This window comes from Pygoscelis adeliae, unplaced genomic scaffold, assembly GCF_000699105.1.
Source record: "Pygoscelis adeliae isolate BGI_AS28 unplaced genomic scaffold, ASM69910v1 Scaffold116, whole genome shotgun sequence".
NCBI classification, from domain to species: domain Eukaryota; kingdom Metazoa; phylum Chordata; class Aves; order Sphenisciformes; family Spheniscidae; genus Pygoscelis; species Pygoscelis adeliae.
Genome location: NW_008825080.1, coordinates 3,314,512 through 3,332,369, shown reverse-complemented (window position 1 = coordinate 3,332,369; position 17,858 = coordinate 3,314,512).

The following is a 17,858-nucleotide window of genomic DNA, read 5'->3' as shown; positions in this document are numbered from 1 at the left end:
GGTAAACTCTCCTTTTTTTCCTGAGTCCCAGCAAAAGCTCCCCATTCAACCAGGCCGGTCGTCTTCCCCTCCCATTCTTCTTACGGCACATGGGGCATCCTGCTCCTGTGCCTTTAAGACTTTCTTCTTGAAGAATGTCCAGCCTTCCTGGACCCCTTTGCCCTTCAGGACTGTCACCCAAGGGACTCTCTCAACCAGCGTCCTGAACAGGCCAAAATCCGTCCTCCAGAAGTCCATGGTTGAAGTTTTGCTGCCCCCCCTCCTTACTTCACCAGTAAGAAAATTACTTTCAATTTCAGAAATAACATATGTATTGGGTGATAAGTAACTTGCCCTAAAATACCAGTAATTTTGTTAAATTTAGATTGAACCAATATTTATGAATTGCAAGAGAGATTAAGCAATTCTCTCGATGTTTTTTATAGTGTATTCTCAGTGGAGAAGTGTAATCATTGTGCAATGAAAACTAATACAAGGAAAAAACCCTACATCTAACAGTCAGGATAATATGCTTATTCACAGTAAGCATCTTTAAAATATCCTTCACAGATCATTAGCTTCATGGGATTAGGAATGAACCTGCATAGGTTTAGCAATGAGTCCCCCTCCTCAGGATATTGTAACAGGTATGAAACCCTTTCCAGGCCATATGGTGACAGAGGGCAGCACTTTTTCCCAGGGGCCTTGTCAGACTTAGCCACAATCTATTGTCAGGCACAGTTGGTGAAATCTGATACTCACTTGGTTTAGCACAACAGAAGTCCCCTTAAAGATACTATCAAGAGTACAGTGATCACACCAAATGACATGCATCCTGTCAGTCTGCCACGTTTCTCACATAATCCCATATGTGATTGTCATACCATATCGATGTTTCATTTTTTTCTTCTAAAATTAATTCATATTTATGTATAAATATATGCATACTTATATCTACCATTATAAAATTCATCACACAAGCATCCTTTTCACAAGTCAATATAGACCTACAGCTGGAATATACTAAGCAACTGGAAAAGAAGAAAATACTGATATGCTCTTAAATTATTTCTGTGTTTTGGCAGATAATCTAGTAAATATCCCTGTCATTTTTCCATCAGACTTTATATAAGGTTTGGATTACTCCTGCTTGTAAATGGACTTTAAATTCATTATTAGAAACACACTATGCAGTCATCTGGAATACACTTTAATGATGCCTTTTAAAGCAAATAGAACTGTTGCATCTGTACATCATAACAGTTGAAATAATTCATATAGATAGGTCCTTTGTAAATGGGGGGGAGGGGAGGCAGTGGGGCACAAGAGGTTTATTCAGCAGAGTCCTCGTTTTTCTCCGGGAGAACTGTTGTTGTCCTTCTGTAGTACACAAATCTTAGTCAAGTAACATGTTTAAAGCTGCGCTTTTGTCTACTGCCTACAACAATCTAGCACAAACTGACTTTCATAATCCCCACGTGCTCCCCTGAACTATAGTCCACATACAGCACATATAGCACAAGCCATAGCAGAGGAACTATCCTCACCAGTGGCTCACTCCACCAAACTGACAGCGGCAACAAAATACAGAAAGGCATGACGAATACTTAAATCCAGCTAAAATTAATCAGGAGCTCAATTAGGCAGAAAGTAATTACCCAACCTGTAATTTGACTAGGACACAGTAGCAGATGTTCCTACTCTTGCATATAGTACCATGGGACCTTTAATTAGCTTAAAATAGCCTCATCTTTGGAATTCACTTCCCATCCTCTTGGTCAATAGTACTCTCAGTTTATTGAACTGCAAGGCCCATGTGTTTTCCCCAGCTGCAAGATATTGGGAAAACTCCAGTGCATGATGTTAAACATATTTTAGCTTGAGTTACTGCATTTTTGCAGAATTAGACTTACAGGAAGGATTTATTGCAGCGCAGCTTATGTAAGAGTTATCAAAAAGCCAGGCACGATAAGGCTCCTTTTTAAAACATGTTGATCCCATATTCATAAAACTACAGTTTTAAATGCCACCCTGGAAAGCATGCCTTCTACCGTATCCTCCATATCTTCTTGCAGAGGCAGGGATTCAGTGAACACCCAGAGAGAAGCACATCAGCTGCTAAGTCACTGACCCTCCTTTCTTGAGCTTGTTAGTTTCTCCAGGTAAAATTTCCATTTGGGTCCTGAACAAGCAAGTTGTTATTTTGCTTTGTCCAACATGATCTCATATCGCAACAATGTAACTTACCCTTGTATCAAACTCCATACCTTGAAGTAAAATGAAACAATATTTGAATGAGGAAGGGTTTTTTTCTCTCACTTACCTGGATTTCTCTAGAAAATAAAATCTTATATTCACTGAATCATATCTCTGTTGCCATGGAAATTGTAGAGATTTTACACCTTGGCATTTTGACTTCATTTCTGGATCATATAGGGGAAGGAGATGGAATAGGACAAGTTGGGCTAAGAGGGTAACACAATGATTTAAACAAAAACATCTCTCATAATCAAACCAAAATGTCAAGGATATTCATGGAAAACACAGAAAAGATAAGTGGATTTAAATGTAAATATAAAGCACTAAGCAGGTTTCCCTTTACATTTTATGCCCCTTAAAATTATTATAAATTGCACCAAAAAAAAACTCCTTTGCTGATTAAAAGCTTGATAATATCACCAAATTATATTTTATCATATCAACAGGCCACAGAACAGTTACCAGAGCAGGTTAAATCCATCTTTCCATGGAATAATAGGCCAGTTTTAGTCCAACTCATTATTAACACTTAAAAACTGCATTTTTTTGCAGAGTGTGTGTTTACTCATAAGATGAATATTAGAAAACTAAACAAATGGGAAATTTGCAATTTGAGGTTGTATTCAGCCATAATACAAGAAAACAACATTGATTATCAGAGTGATCTGCTGTTCTACCTAATACTGAAGCAGCATAAAAAAGAATTGTGTTCAAAATCATTGTCAATTATTTAAATTAGCAAATATGCAAACAATTGCCATGTAATCTCTGTTATTCCTTCATTTAAAATAGATACGGACTGATGGCGATAACAAATTCTTTTTAAAAAACAAAATGCATGTGTGCCACTGGCAGAGTTCAAATGAAACCATGACTATCAGCAGGCTGCTAAAATTCCAGGGGGTGAATAATTTCACCTGGGTTAATCTCTAATGCTATGAAGGGCTTCTGTAATACGGGTAGTTGAGTGAAATGGACATTGAGCGGACCCGAGAATTAATCCACTGAGGTTTGTTTCTCGCAGTGGCTGTTTTCAATAGGGCTAAACCATATGCTCTTTAGCAGCCATGTATTTCAGTAGTACTGTCCTACTTTCCTTGACAGTTGCCTCAATTTACAAAGTACTGAAAATAGGAAGTTTACGTTATGTTCTTGGCCCAAGGCAATTGCAAGGAACAGAGGGAGGGAAGCTAGGCATGTATGGTCAAAATACAATGCACAATAAATGCAAGGAGGACTACGGATTACATATGGTACTTAAGTTCTGCTGCGAATAATTACTTCAGCTCAAGAGCTACAGTATGCATGGTAGCAGGGTTGTGTTTCTTAAGAATCAGTGGCAGCATATATGCTGGAGCAGAATATCGTGAGCTTTTTTTATCAGACTTTGGTGTTTTGAACACAATTGCTGTCAAGCTGAGATACATGACACTGCTCGCTATACTGTGTGGAAAGGGAAGATACTGCAGATATGTTGAAGTAAGTCTGCAGTAGCTCCATAGGAGTTATTTTGATCTTATAAAGGGGAAAAAATGAAGAATCTAAGAAACTGTTGCTCAATGTAAGGGAGGACACAAGCTACAGCATCAGAGAAATGAGGATGATATCACCTACACTGAGGTCAGCTTCCAGTTGTTCACTGCACAGGGAAATGGGTATAACTGGGCTGTTCATTTGGTGGATGTCTACACCATGTCAAAAAGAGTAAAGAGAGTGCAGGCCCACTTCCCTACAATGATGTTACAAAAAGGAAGTGTGCACTCTGATCTTATAATCTGACATACACAGATCCACTGATCTTATGGTTATGCAAGGTCACTGACTGAATGTGCATAGCATCACTACTAGTCTGGCACTGCTAGCCACCACTAGCCGCTAGCCACCACATAAGAAAACAGAGCGATTTAGTTTGGAAGTGACCTGTGGAAGTCATCCAGTCTAATAAGAATAATGATAAGCAATTAGAAACAGCAATACATTAGTTTCTTAACCTAGTCCTCTAAAAGCCTGGAAACCATTTCCAGGCACATTATGGACAAGAAAATCATCAGGAGTAGTCAGCATGGCTTCACCAAGGGGAAGTCATGCTTGACCAACTTGATAAACTTCTACAATAAAGTGACTGGCCTAGTAAATGAGGGGAAAGCAGTGGACATACTGAAGTCCAGTGGGCACCTGGACTTCAGTAAGGCTTTTGACACTGTCTCCCATAAGATTCTCATAGACAAGCTGTTGATGTATGGGTTGGTTAAGCAAACAGTGAGGTGGATTGAAAACTGGCTGAATGGCCAGGCCTGGAGGGTGGTGATCAGTGGCTCAAAATCTAGTTGGAGACCAGTAACTAGCTACGTACCCCAGAGGGTCAATACTGGGTTCAGTCCTGTTTAACATCTTTGTAAATGATCTGGATGATGGGGCAAAGTGTATCCTCAGCAAGTTTGCAGATGACACAAAACTGGGGCAAGTGACTGATATTCCAGAGGTCTGTGCTGCCAACCAGAGAGACCTTGTCAGGGTGGAGAAATGGGCTGCCAGGAACCTCATGCATTTCAACAAGGAGAAGTGCGAAGTCCTGCATCTGGTAAAGAATAACACCAGGCACCAATATATGCTGGAGGCCACCCAGGTGGAAAGCACCTTGACAGAAAAGTACCTGGGGGTCCTGGTGGACACCAAGTTGAACATAAGCCAGCAATGTGCTCTTGCTGTAAAGAAGGCTAACGGTATCCTGGGCTGCGTTAGGCACCTTATTGCCATCAGGCTGAGGGAGATGATCCTTCCCCTCTACTCAGCATTGGAGAGGCAGCACGTAGAGTACTGTGTCCAGTTCTGGGCTCCTCAGCACAAGAGAGACATGAACATACTGGAGAGAGTCCGACAAAGGGCCACAATGATGATTAAAGAACAGGAGCACCTCCCATAGGAGGAGAGGCTGAGAGATCTGGGACTGTTGAGCCTGGAGAAGAGAAGGTTCAGGGGGAATCTTATTAATGTATATTAATACTCAAAGGGAGAGTGCAAAGAAGAAGGAGACAGGCTCTTATAAGTGGTGCCCAGTGACAGGACAAGGGGCAATGGGCATAAACTGAAATACAGGAGGTTCCCTCTGAACATCAGGAAACACTTTTTTACTGTGAGGGGGACTGAGCACTGCAACAGGTTGCCCAGAGAGGTTGTGGAGTCTCCAACCTTGGAGATACTCAAAAGCCATCTGGACATGGTCCTGGGCAACTGGCTGTAGGTGACCCTGCTTGAGCAGGAGTGTTGGACCAGATGACCTCCAGAGGTTCTTTCCAACCTCAAGCATTCTGTGATTCTGTGAAAACCAGATCTTTCAACCTCTCCTCATATATCACATAGTCCAGCGCCTCAATTATCCTGGTGGCTCCTCCACTGGACTCACTCCACTATGTCAGTCTCCTTGTGCTGGGGAACCCAAATCTGGACAGACAACACTAGATGTGGTCTCATAAGTACCAAATAGAAGTGAAGAATCACTTCTCTCAATTTGCTCAGTATGCTCTTGCCAACACAGCCAGAGTGTGTTTGCCAGAGTCATTTTGCTTGGGAACTTGATTGCTTGCTCCTCCATTCTAAATGAAGACAGTAAAACATAGCCAAAGAAATTCTGTGCTAATGCATACGAAATAAAGTTCTCAAATATCAAAGCCTAAATTATAATTTTTTTAATATGAAAATAAAAGATTCTGAATGGTCAATTTTCAAATGTGTCATGAAAATTGTATTTCATGAGAAAGAGAGAATCTCTCAATATCTGGCTCCTAGAAACATTGTCATGTTTTGTTTTCTTTTTTAAGATCTCAGTTTCTAACCCTCCTGTCATGGAGGAATAATTTTATTTTTGTCTACAGAAATATAAATAAAAACCATCCCAAATGATAATATCTAAATGAATCTCAGTCCTTCAAGGCATCATTTCCAATTTTTAGAAGCTTGGAGTTTCTCAGGCCATTTAAAAATTAAAGAGGGAGAGTCATCACTGGCACCGCTGCAGAAACAAATTTATCAGTGGGAACTGAGAGGACCTGTCTGCCCCTCCCCGATAAAGTTTACCACTCCACTAGGGAGCCTGTAAAAGTGTTACCACCTCAGCACTGTCCTTTTCATTCACAGAACACTGAAAGCAGAAAATAAACCCAAGTGCAACCTAAGCTGCTGTTGATTGGTCTCCTTGAGCACTCACATAAGGGTTTTGTTTTGTAAGGTGCTCCACCCACTTCATCCTTATTTCCCTGCACAGGGAATACTGCAGGAGGACAAGACTTCACAGACCTGAGCACTGTACACCCACACTGGCTGGTTAAACCAGATGCGTGAAGCAATTCAACATCAAAGAAAGTCAGGACTTGAAGTAAATACGATGTAGACTGAGTGCACACATGCTGTACCCAAAACCTCCCAGTTAAGTTTGCTCTAGCAACCATAAATAAGCATTTGATTAGGCACTTAGTGCTGACAGGCAGTGGACGTCGTCCTTTAAATAGGAACATTCTTTTAACAGCAGGAGTTCCTCTAAGAGAAGATTTGAGATAACATCAGAGACCATTCAAATTATTTTAAGTATGCTACTACAGCATATTACCAGAAGTACTTTAAAACATTTGTACAGCCAGGAAATAGTATCAGTTTATCATATGCTACTATCCAAACTGGAGTAATTAAGTTATCAAGCATTCATGCCCATCCAATCTTATGATCCATTTATCATTAAAAAGATACAATGATCCAAAAGCCATTTAATAGACTTATTCCTTCTTAGATTCATGGATTTACACTGTCTTATGAGATGTTCATAGGCAATAAACAAGGATTTCATTCACAGCCATTAGGTAACATTATAGTTCTTCCAGAAAAAATATTGTCCTACATGGCTTCCTCAAGCACAGGAAAAGTCTGATTCTGGTCTTGAAATTTTTCATCCTGCAGTTTTTCCCATAAACTAAGTCAAAGTCAGTCAAACTGACAAGGAAAGAGTTGTGTGATTTTGTGAACAATCTTACAGCATGAATCTTAAATCTCTTTGCACGTTTTATGGTGTATATAAAACAACAAGTAAAATCCTACAGGCCTACCTAACCCAGCCTTGATCCTGTCAAGAAATCTGAGAGCATTATTTAGTAGTGCCAAATCAAGCTCTAATTTTCAAAGCATCTGTATCCAAGCAGTTAAATATAAGTAAAAATTCATCACAATCGTGGCCAATTCAAGGACAGTACATACACTGAGAAAAGCAGTAAATGTATTGTTCATATTGAATAATTCAATTGTCTCCACTCACTGGGGCTGACAAATTTATTTATTTTGCAGATCCCTGGTAGATGTGCCCTCATCTGATTCTTATAAAACTGCTTAAGTCTCTTGAGCTTGTGAAATATTATTTAGATCAATTAGATGAAGTGGAATCAAAAGAAGTGTTAGGTGGCTAAGACAAGATACATGGAATAAATGTACCAGTAGGTTGCACAACAATAAAAGGAGAAAATACACTATTTCGTTCTAGAGATTAAATCCTTGCTGCTCACCTGGATCCTCAATTTTGATCCTTAACTCAGAAGCTGATTAGGAAAATATGATAATTCAGGAAATTAAGTAACACATACAGACTAGATTCACAGCAGGCATTTCTTCCAATACAGCAACTGGCACAGCTGGTCTCCAAGTGCAAGTAGTGGCACAGCACTAGGTCTTCCACTTCAAAATCACTCCCCAGTACATCAGGTATTTCATGCACTCCAGTCTTAGGGAAGAAAAAAAAAAGTCTTGCACACAATGTATTTTTTTCATTTTTCTAGTCAAGCCTATGACAAATTGCTGAAAAAGATGGCTGTTTACAATAATAACTTTTTACAAGTTGTTCCTCTTATTACTGAAAAGATCTAGGTGCAATTTATTCTGTTCAAGTTGGCCTCCAGTTTGGACCCTGAATACCTAAAAGTTGTTCAAACATACAAGTTATAAAACTTTTGAGGATAAACAAACAGGTTAATACAGAAGAGTGGTTGTATGGGTGTTTATACTAAGCTTGAGTTCATGCCAAGTGTGAAGTAGATGTCTAGTTCAAAAGGCTCTTCGTTTAACTAATAAAAGTATGTGTCTTCTCCCAAAGAAACAGTCCTTTTCAAATGTTATTAAACATTCCTCAACTTACACAACGTCCTGGCCAACCCCAAAGAATGGAGAGTGTGATGAATACTTCTGTGCAGAAATGTTTATACAAACTTTGCAGTGGTGTACAGATGAAGGCTATGGCAAGTTTTACTACTGTAAAAATATAACTTACCTGCCTGAAACCTCTCACAGAACTAAATGCACCAATTTGTTGTATCACTTTGCTGATGGCATCAGAATACTCAATAACATTATGGGATGCTGAAGTCAGATGGAAAGTCCAATGTCTTCTGACAGAGAAGATTAAATTTTGCATATTGGTCTGGTTTTCTCCAAGAGGCTGATCCTGGTCCTTCAGAGTGAACAGCTTTTGTGTTGGATTTTCTCTTTCTCCACATATTTTAAATTCATCTTATTTGAAGAATGTGTATCAGTCATAGTGTGTCTGGAATATCAACATATCCTTATGAAAATTAGAAAAGGGACAAAATCTATCATCAGCTTAATTTCCCCTGGCTTCCTAGACATTGGACTGGCAAAATTTATGTTCATTATGAACATTTTGGTGGACCTCCTTCGCTTCAGAAGGCACCTTTCTCTTTGATTTGTATTGTTTAGTTTAGAAACCTGTCTTGTTTTAAGACTAGAGTCCAGAAAGCAGCATTTATTTTCCTACAAAATATTTGTGAGGTGCTTGGGACAAACCATTTACATCCCTGCACGTATGTTACTATGCTAGTATGTATAATAACTATGCATAGCAATAAATGAACGCTCAAAGCTTAACTCATTCTGTTGCTGGTGTATATAAATGAAAACCACTATGACAGCACTGGAAATGATGATGTTTGTTTTTCTCTAAATGTGAAGTATGCTTTGGAGGACACCCTATAGAGGATGTGAGAAGAGTTCAGTACTCTCAGTATGTATTGAGCTGAGCTGTATGAACTGATCTGAAAGTTGCTTAGTTCTTCCCAGGAAAAACTGAGGGCAGTGTAGGTACGGGTCTCCAGCTCTGACACAGGTCCTTGCTGTCTAGGGGCACAGGCGGACTGTGACCATGGAGTCAGAGCCAAAGCCATGCCCCTGAAGAGGAGCTGCAGGCTTGGACTCTGCTTCTGAAACCCAGGGGTGAGGGGTCTCACTCTTCTGCATTGCTGCAGGTACTGTGTCATCACCTTTCTTCTTTACGCACCTTGAGAACAAAAACAGCTGGAGAAACATCTAGATCTGGAAAGCCACGTGGGCTCATGTGCCAAACTGCTTGGATGAGAGCAATTGTGGGAAGACTCAGAAAAACTTCAGAGTACCTGGAAAATTTTAATATTAAAACACAGAAATGACTAGTGAAATGAAATATCCACAGGCTTTAACAAGAGGAACAAGAGAGCATTCTGAGTACTCAGTTTAGACAGAGCAAGTCTGCCGTTCCATCTTTCCTTAGACCAAATGCCAGGAGGCGAGTGCTGCATTACAGCCTCTGTAAAACAGGCAGCAGGGATCATCCAAATTTTCCTCCTGAGACAACATAGTTTACAGGCGTCTTCCCTTGACTATAGCTCCAGCTAAACACAATATAAACCTCGTTATTAAATGTAGTATTTGGACCTCCTAGACACTATCCACATTTCAGTATCTGACCCTGAGGAAAAAAAAATTTTTAAACCTAGACTAGAGTAAGATTTAGTCTTTTTTACCATTACTACATAGAAATACATAGAGGTTGAGGAAAACTGAAGATTTTCAGCATTAGGATCTTACGGAAGGCAATTGTTAGTGGTAAATGAAGGTTGCAAACTTGATACCACTGAATCAGTGACAATCTTTCTACAGATTTCAGTGGGAGGAAGGTAAGAGTCCTACACTTGTTTTAATAGTTGGTGCAGAAGATTAAAGACTGAAGAACTATTTCCAGCCTTAATCATGACACTTATCTATCATGACATCTATACTTGCCTACACAAGACTCCTTTAAAAAATACTTCTTAGCAAGCCTAGAATCATTCCTTGAAATTACATGAATTAACTTAATTTATGTGATCTCCTTTCTTTTTCTCACATAGGGATATTCAGGTTCTGACTATCTGGAACTAATTCTTAGTGATTTTTGTCATTGTCTTTACCAAACATTAATTGCAACAAAGATTTATGAATGGAAAGTAGGGTTTTTCTCTTTTCTTAAAATATCTTCATAAGCATGTGTGTGGGAGGTCAGAAAATGTAAGCGATTTCCATTCACTCCTTTCTTCCTTGCCATTAAAAAGTGTGACTGGAAAACAATAACCAACACAGCAAGTGGTCCCTGCTATTATACAAAGTTAAAACAGAATATAGCCAGATTATTTGCAACATCAGGTTTTGGTGTATAACATTATCTACCCACAAAAGGCTTATCACAGAACCAGAACTTCAGTCTCAGCACTGATTTTCATGTTTTTTCAAGTTTTTTGTATGTAAAGGAAGAAGCTCACCAGAACAGGTATGAACTCTGAAAAATACAGCACATGGATAATTGGTTCAAAAATCACAAGGCATTTCTTGCTGAGAGATCAGTAATGGCTTGTGAATAGACTTTTTATTTGGGGGAGGGTTTCTTTTTTTTAAGAAGGAAAGCAGAAAAAGGGCATTTGTGAATAAAATACATTTGATCTGAGAACTGGAAAAAATCTTTATAATGAAAAATGCCTGGTTTCATTTTCAGACCTTTGATAAACAATTTCTTGCTACGAATCAATATCTTTTGTAATGGTTTTGAAAACAAAAATGCAAAAAATTTCACAAATTTTCTGTAAAAAAATTTAAAAAATGGAAGTGGATCCATACAAAGTGAGGGCAATTTAAACTGCAAATTTTTGAATAACAAATAACAGATCTCTGGTTTTTTGACCAGTTCCAGTTTACAAGAATATCCAAAAGCATTGTGAAGGTCTGCTATGCCTTTGCTGTACAATATATAGCTGAAGATAGTCCCTTTCTCAAAGAGCTGATTTAAGAAAAAGCTCACTGTGTAGTGTACAGAATAGACGAGGAGGAGTTGAACGGGCTAGTAAAGGAAGAAAAGGGATAATTCTTACAAATATAATGAGAAACAGCAACATCCATATGTGACTCAAAGGATAATATGGAGTAAAGTGGAAGATATCAGCAAAGATAAACAGTGGTGTCAACCGCAAACATTTGAAGAGACGAGGAAGAGTTTTCCCAAGCTGCAGTTCCTCAGACTGAGTAAAGACTGATCAAGCCAGTGCTCCTGCTCCTGTGCTGGTCAGGGGAGCGCTGACCATGACCAGTTAATAGACTGACCATACACGGTCTATTGCTGTGTAGAATGAGCTGAGCTACCTGAAAAGGAGCTTGTCAGGGCACAAGGCACGATCCTGCTAGCCCTGTGGCCCATCTAATACACTCTTATCAGGTTTACCCTTTACAGGTAACTGGGTATTTACTCCCTGATTCAGACAGAAACTTCAAATTTGTTTTACGACATAATGAACTGAAGAACTCCAGCTCAAGAAATGCAGCTTTAGTCACGTTTTTGTCTGAGGGATGCAGATGCAATGGAGAAACCAAGAGAGACGCAGAGAGAGGTGAGGAATGAAAACAACAGGAGCCATGAAGCGAGAGGATATCAGCAGAAAAGTTTTTTAACTCTGCTGAAAGGTTCTCTTTAGAAAGAAAAGAACTGTTATTACTATATAATGGATTAGACTATTTTTCTTTAAACAGAATTTCCGGTGAGGGCTTTTAAAGACTCCTGGGTTTCAGGCATCCTACCTATGTTGTATCACACTTTAATATATTGGTACGTTTGAAAAGACACAATGGGCCATGCACTGAAGGGGGCTCTGCCCCTTCAGTTAGACCTACAATAGCATAGTAATTAGTGTGATTTTCTTGCTCATGTTATCATTTAGGCAGTTGGCACTTGGGGGAATTTTGTAGAGGAAAAATGTTTTATCTGGCTCAGCTGTTAATATAAAGCATAAAGTCAGCACAAAGCACAACTTTTCTTCTAAGCTGATGAGAAAAAAAGATGTATTTAAGTTTTTAATCAGGCGATACCAGGGCAAGTAAAGTGCAGTTTTACTCCATCTCACTTGACAGCCTTTGAATTCAGAAGCTGTGTATTTAGATAATGAGGCATATCACCAATTGCAACCAAGCCTTGCTTGCTGGAACTTCGTACAGATATAACTGTGCCACAAAGGTATGCTCTAATTATGCTAATCGCGATGCCTTGGCATTCACTCAGAGGAGTCACTCTGTATTCATCGGCAGCAAGAAAAGTGTCAGAACAGCATGCTGCTACTTGGCTACTTCCTTAATAGCCCACCAGCTTCTGTCAAAGGCTGAGTGTCCTGTTCCCATGCAGTTTGTCTAATCCTACGAGTTCTACAATTATTTTGTCATTGTGATGGCTGAAGGGTGGTCTGCAAAGAGCCCGGTGTTTTTCTAATCATGGGTGGTATTTGGCAGCCTCTAGAACACCAGAGGAAAATATTTTAATTTTTTTTTTAGACTTTAAAGAAAAAAAAAAAAAGAATAGAAATTTTAATGGGGAAAGGACAAAAAACAGAAAACCTTATAACCCACTGTATATGAAAATTGCTGAAATTTGTTTTCCGCTGTACAGTTGTGAAAAGTGCATTTATCAATATTCATAAGCCTACCAAATTCTCTGTAGTGAAATATCCTTCCACCTGTCACAAAATAATGAATTTCCTTAAAAAAATTGAGTATGATATTAAACAGGAAATTACATGTGTTGCAGAATTCTCCAACATGGTATCTGTAGGAGACGGCAATACGTCTTATTTTTTCTGGATAAAATAAATCAAAAAAGAAAAGAAAGTAGTGATTTTCCAATATCTCAGTAGTTGCTTTTCCAGCATGAGACACTTTAAAAGTTTGATTTATAGAGTGCTGCATACCTATTCTGGGGAATAAATCTCTTTTTAACATGTTTCAACTACTAATGACTTTTCTATAAAATCATATTAAGTCAAATCAATAACACTTATAGAATTCCTAGAGCTATCAGTATTTCACCTTGTCCTCATATGAGAGAGTATAAATCTAAAATTTTTGTGAAACAGCATAATAAGCCTGTTTTAACATAAGGTTTATAGTGAATGCAAAGTATATGGTAAATTGAGTATTCCACCAGAAGTCTGATATAAAATTAAAGTAACACAACAGGGAAAGGAAAACCTATGAAACCAAATCCTGTTTTCCCCCAATTCAGTGACTGTGTGAGATTAGAAAATATCTGGAAAATGGGGAGAAGAGAAATAAAGTGCAATCTAAGCTACTCTGACAACTGGCCACTTCATGAAGAAATATTTTCATCTCCTCATCCTCATCCTTTCTCACAAATGAAAAAACTTCAAACTCTGTCTCTGAATGAGAGTTCCCCCCAGGAAGTGAAACTCATCCCTGAAAGTTGTTGGTCTTGCCCTCCTCACTGCTGCAAAAAGGAAAATTTTTTGCTGTACTAGAGCCCAACCCCATTCCTGATGATGATAATGGGATTTCTTTTCCCATCTTGGCTGCAGAATGCACAGGAAAACGCACTTTGGCCCTTCTGACATACCTTACACAAGACAAAAAATGTGTCAAATCCTCTGTATCCAGCTGAATTTTCCTGTTTAACCTTTACAATATTATGAAAATGTTTAGAAAAATGTGGCTGTGTTTACCTCTAAAACCAAAGGTTTCATAATTTATCTAGAAAATTATTAATTTGTGGTCCAAATGAGGATGTTATACTTTTTTTTTTCTGTGTAGAGAAGTCAACTGTCAAGATAAATACTAAGAACACAGTAGAAAAATATGTTAATCCTCTATTTATTCATCTGTACAAGAGATTTAAATGGAAATTTAATATGGATATTGCTAGATTCTGAACAGGAGCCAAACTAATTCTATAAAAGTGCTCTGTCTACATATTAACTACTGTAAACATGCAGAGATTCAATCCTATTTACTTTACTCTCAAACATCTGATAGGATTCTGTTCCTTTTTTCATAGTTTTTTCAAAAACATCAAACAGAACAAAACTGAGCATTTAGCATTTTGAGTAATTGTTCTATTTAGTCAAATATCAGAGGTATTTCTGTGAGGATATTTTAGAGATTTCAGTTTTCCATCATTTGTTAGCCTCTTATCTGATTATGAATTTTCAATGGAGGAAGTAACCCCTAGTCAAATCAACCATTTTTTAATATTTCAGATTTTGTCTTAGTTTTAACTTAACCAGAGATCTACTACAATGGCATTTATGTTGACCACAGATAGTATGGCATCAAATACATAAAAATGTAAATATAGCAGCATATATGACTGATTTAATTATTCCCAAATCACTTTTTTAATCTAGGGAAAAAAAAGTAAATTTGTTTTTTTCCCATATGACCTGAAAAGAGTTATAATATGGTAAGTTTTGTATTACATCAAATTTTTTATGCTACTAAACATAGGCAGTTATAGCATCATTAGAGCAACCCCCAAATTATGGTAATGTTGCACCAGAATTTTGTCATTCTCCTTGACCTATTACAAGGGAGCAAACAAAGAACATAAGCCTTGAACCCTATCATCATTGATCTGGTCTGAACCTGTCATACTGTTTGCTTGAGGCTCATGTCTACTACAAAAAAATTTGAAAATAAATTTCTTGGGTTTGGATAGAAGAATCACGCTTCTAAAATCAGACAAAAATGAAATGCAAATAAAAAGTGAAAGATGTATACAAATTCTAAAACAGATGGGATGATTGAAGAGTCTGTGTCAGGCAGCTCCATTGAGTAAGGAAAGTAATGTCAAAGTCTCTAGAAGACGTCAGGAAGTTCACAACACTGGATGGAGGGCTGGCAACTCTATTCAGAATTAGATTTCTCTTTTTAGTCCATTTGCCTGAGCAGGTTTCTCATGGAAACCGTGACCCCACACCCGCCACTACACAGGACTGTGCTTCAAACATGGGACAGGACAGCTGACCTCTGGGCACAGTCAAGGAAATTTTCCACTCTGTCCAGAAATTTCTCTGGTACCCTTTCCCCAGCTTCTTTGTCTTCTCTCTACTAGTGGAACAAGTCTGTCTAACAGATGACATGATGCGGCAAAGTCCTTAGGAAATCTGAAATCCCCCTGTCACTCAAATCATCATCATCTGAGTCTACAGTACTCCTCCTGAAAGGCCAAAACCTGCTTCAAAGAGGGAGGTCTATCCACAGCAATGTCATAGTCATAGTGAAGGCTCAGAAAATAAAAACACTCCACAGGGCGTCCCCTGGTCACTTCACATACTGTAGAGTGAACTGGTCGGTGCTGTGTTGTAGCAACTTGAGTTTTTGTTGCACTGCAAATTGTATATGCACAGTAGCAAAAAAATAGATGCTTTAGCACACATCATATTAAAAATAAGCCCTTCTAATCTTTTAGTGTGTCTGATGCATGCAGATCACCGAGAAATGAATATATTGCGTTATTCTCCTTTGAGGCAGCCCAGTCCCATTTGTTATTCTGCATGCAAGTACTTTTCTTCTTACATCATTTTCAGTTTGCTGTTATAATAGGTAGCTAGTATGAAGTTCACAAGTCCTTTACTAATTTTGAAAGACACAGCAAATACTTTTAAATAGCAAAATGACTGGAGTGAATGTAGAAAAAAAATGGCATCAAAATAGTGAAAAGCATTGAGTTAATTTAATTATACATATGGACCAACATGGGGTCAATGGAATGCAATGGTCGCATTACATGCCAGTCCCAAAGCAAACTTACTTGGATGCACTGTCCATGCATTTTATTCTTTTCTTAGAAATGTTGCACATAAATTTAATGACCAACATACATGTATGTGTACTTGTAATTAGAACCAGCAGAACCAGGAACAGTCCTGCCTGTCAATTATTTAATAAAACTGTAAACACACCATGCTATAGAATTGTTTTCCACATTATTTTCTAAATCTAAGAGAAGTTCTGCAGTGAGATTTTCATCACACTATTATATTATGAATTATGCCCTCTTTATAGGAACCTGCACTCTCACTTTGCAGTATTATTTTTGCAAAGCTGTTTCTCATGACTCTTTAAGGAACATATATGTAAAACAATAAGTTTATACTATTTTTTTGGCTGCTAATTCAAGTTTATGGCAAATATGTACATGCACCACAAAACTGACTTTGGTCTTATTTTGGAAATTGTCAGCTAAATAGAATTATAGTTATTATATATAGTTACATATAGTTATAGTAACTACTACAGCAAATAAGTGTAACCCATTAAATATCAGATAAGAAGATCATGTTTCCAGTATAGCTTTGCATACAATGTTTTTTGACAGCCTGTAGATAGTTATCTTTGAAATAAAATTTCATATGACAAATATTCCATAATTTCCCAATTTGTAAAACATTTTTCCTACCTTTTTCCACAAATGTGGCATATAGATGGTACGATTTCAGTCCATGAGGCTGTTCTTCATCAAGTTGCTGGCTACAGAGTTTGAAGAGGTCTACCATCACAGCCTCATAATGCTGAGAGAGAGAACCAGAGAAAATTGGAGCTATGTCACACAAAACTCATTCTATCTAGATCCACATTAATGTATCCTAACATGGATAGCTATGTATGGACTGAAGATTTCATGTGAAGTGGTTGCCTTTGTATTATTAAAACAACCAGAAACTCACATACATTTATTTAAGCTAACGCTTCAGAGTAGAAGTGTTTGGAGGAACATGGAGGGATGCACAGGGCTGCCTGTTTCAGCAGAGCTGTAGGTGAGAGCACAGGCAATGCAAGTCCCATTAAACCTTCTTCCAAGAACATCCTGTGAGTGCTTCCTGCCTTAAACCTTTTAAATGAGCAAGGTAAGAAGAATGAAGATAGGAGTTGGTATATCTGATTTTAAAAAATGAGCTTAAGCATGATTTAATTATACTAAAAAAGCTATTTTCAGTGTATTCACTTTTCAATTTTACTTAACCTAGTGTGCAGTAGTCACAACTGTGGGAGAAAGGACAATCTTTTGTGCATCATCCACAAGCATTTTATTCACAATCCTATAAAAATTCTCTTTCGCATCATCTGGCCTTTCAGTTTCTAAGTGAAATAGTTGTGTTCAAACAACGCAGATACTTACATATTATGAAGGTGGGCAAATATTGTTTTAGTAATAAATGAAACTGAATGTCATTTTCTTGTGAGGAAAAACAAGTCAGAATAGTTCTTGTTGGGTAAGTGTCCTCAAGTTTATGTCAGTGTAAGTGAGTGCTTTTCTGTAGGCAGCTAGTGTTCAAAACCTCTAGAGACTGCAACGTAAGTCTTTCTCTCATTCTCTCACTTCTCAATTACAATTAAATATTATTCCTGGTGGTATTCATTGGGTTAACGCTCAACAGCTTTCTCTAGATGTCAACTGGTGATTGACATGAAAGCTATTGCAGGTCCAATTCAGTATCTTTCACGTATAGGTTTCA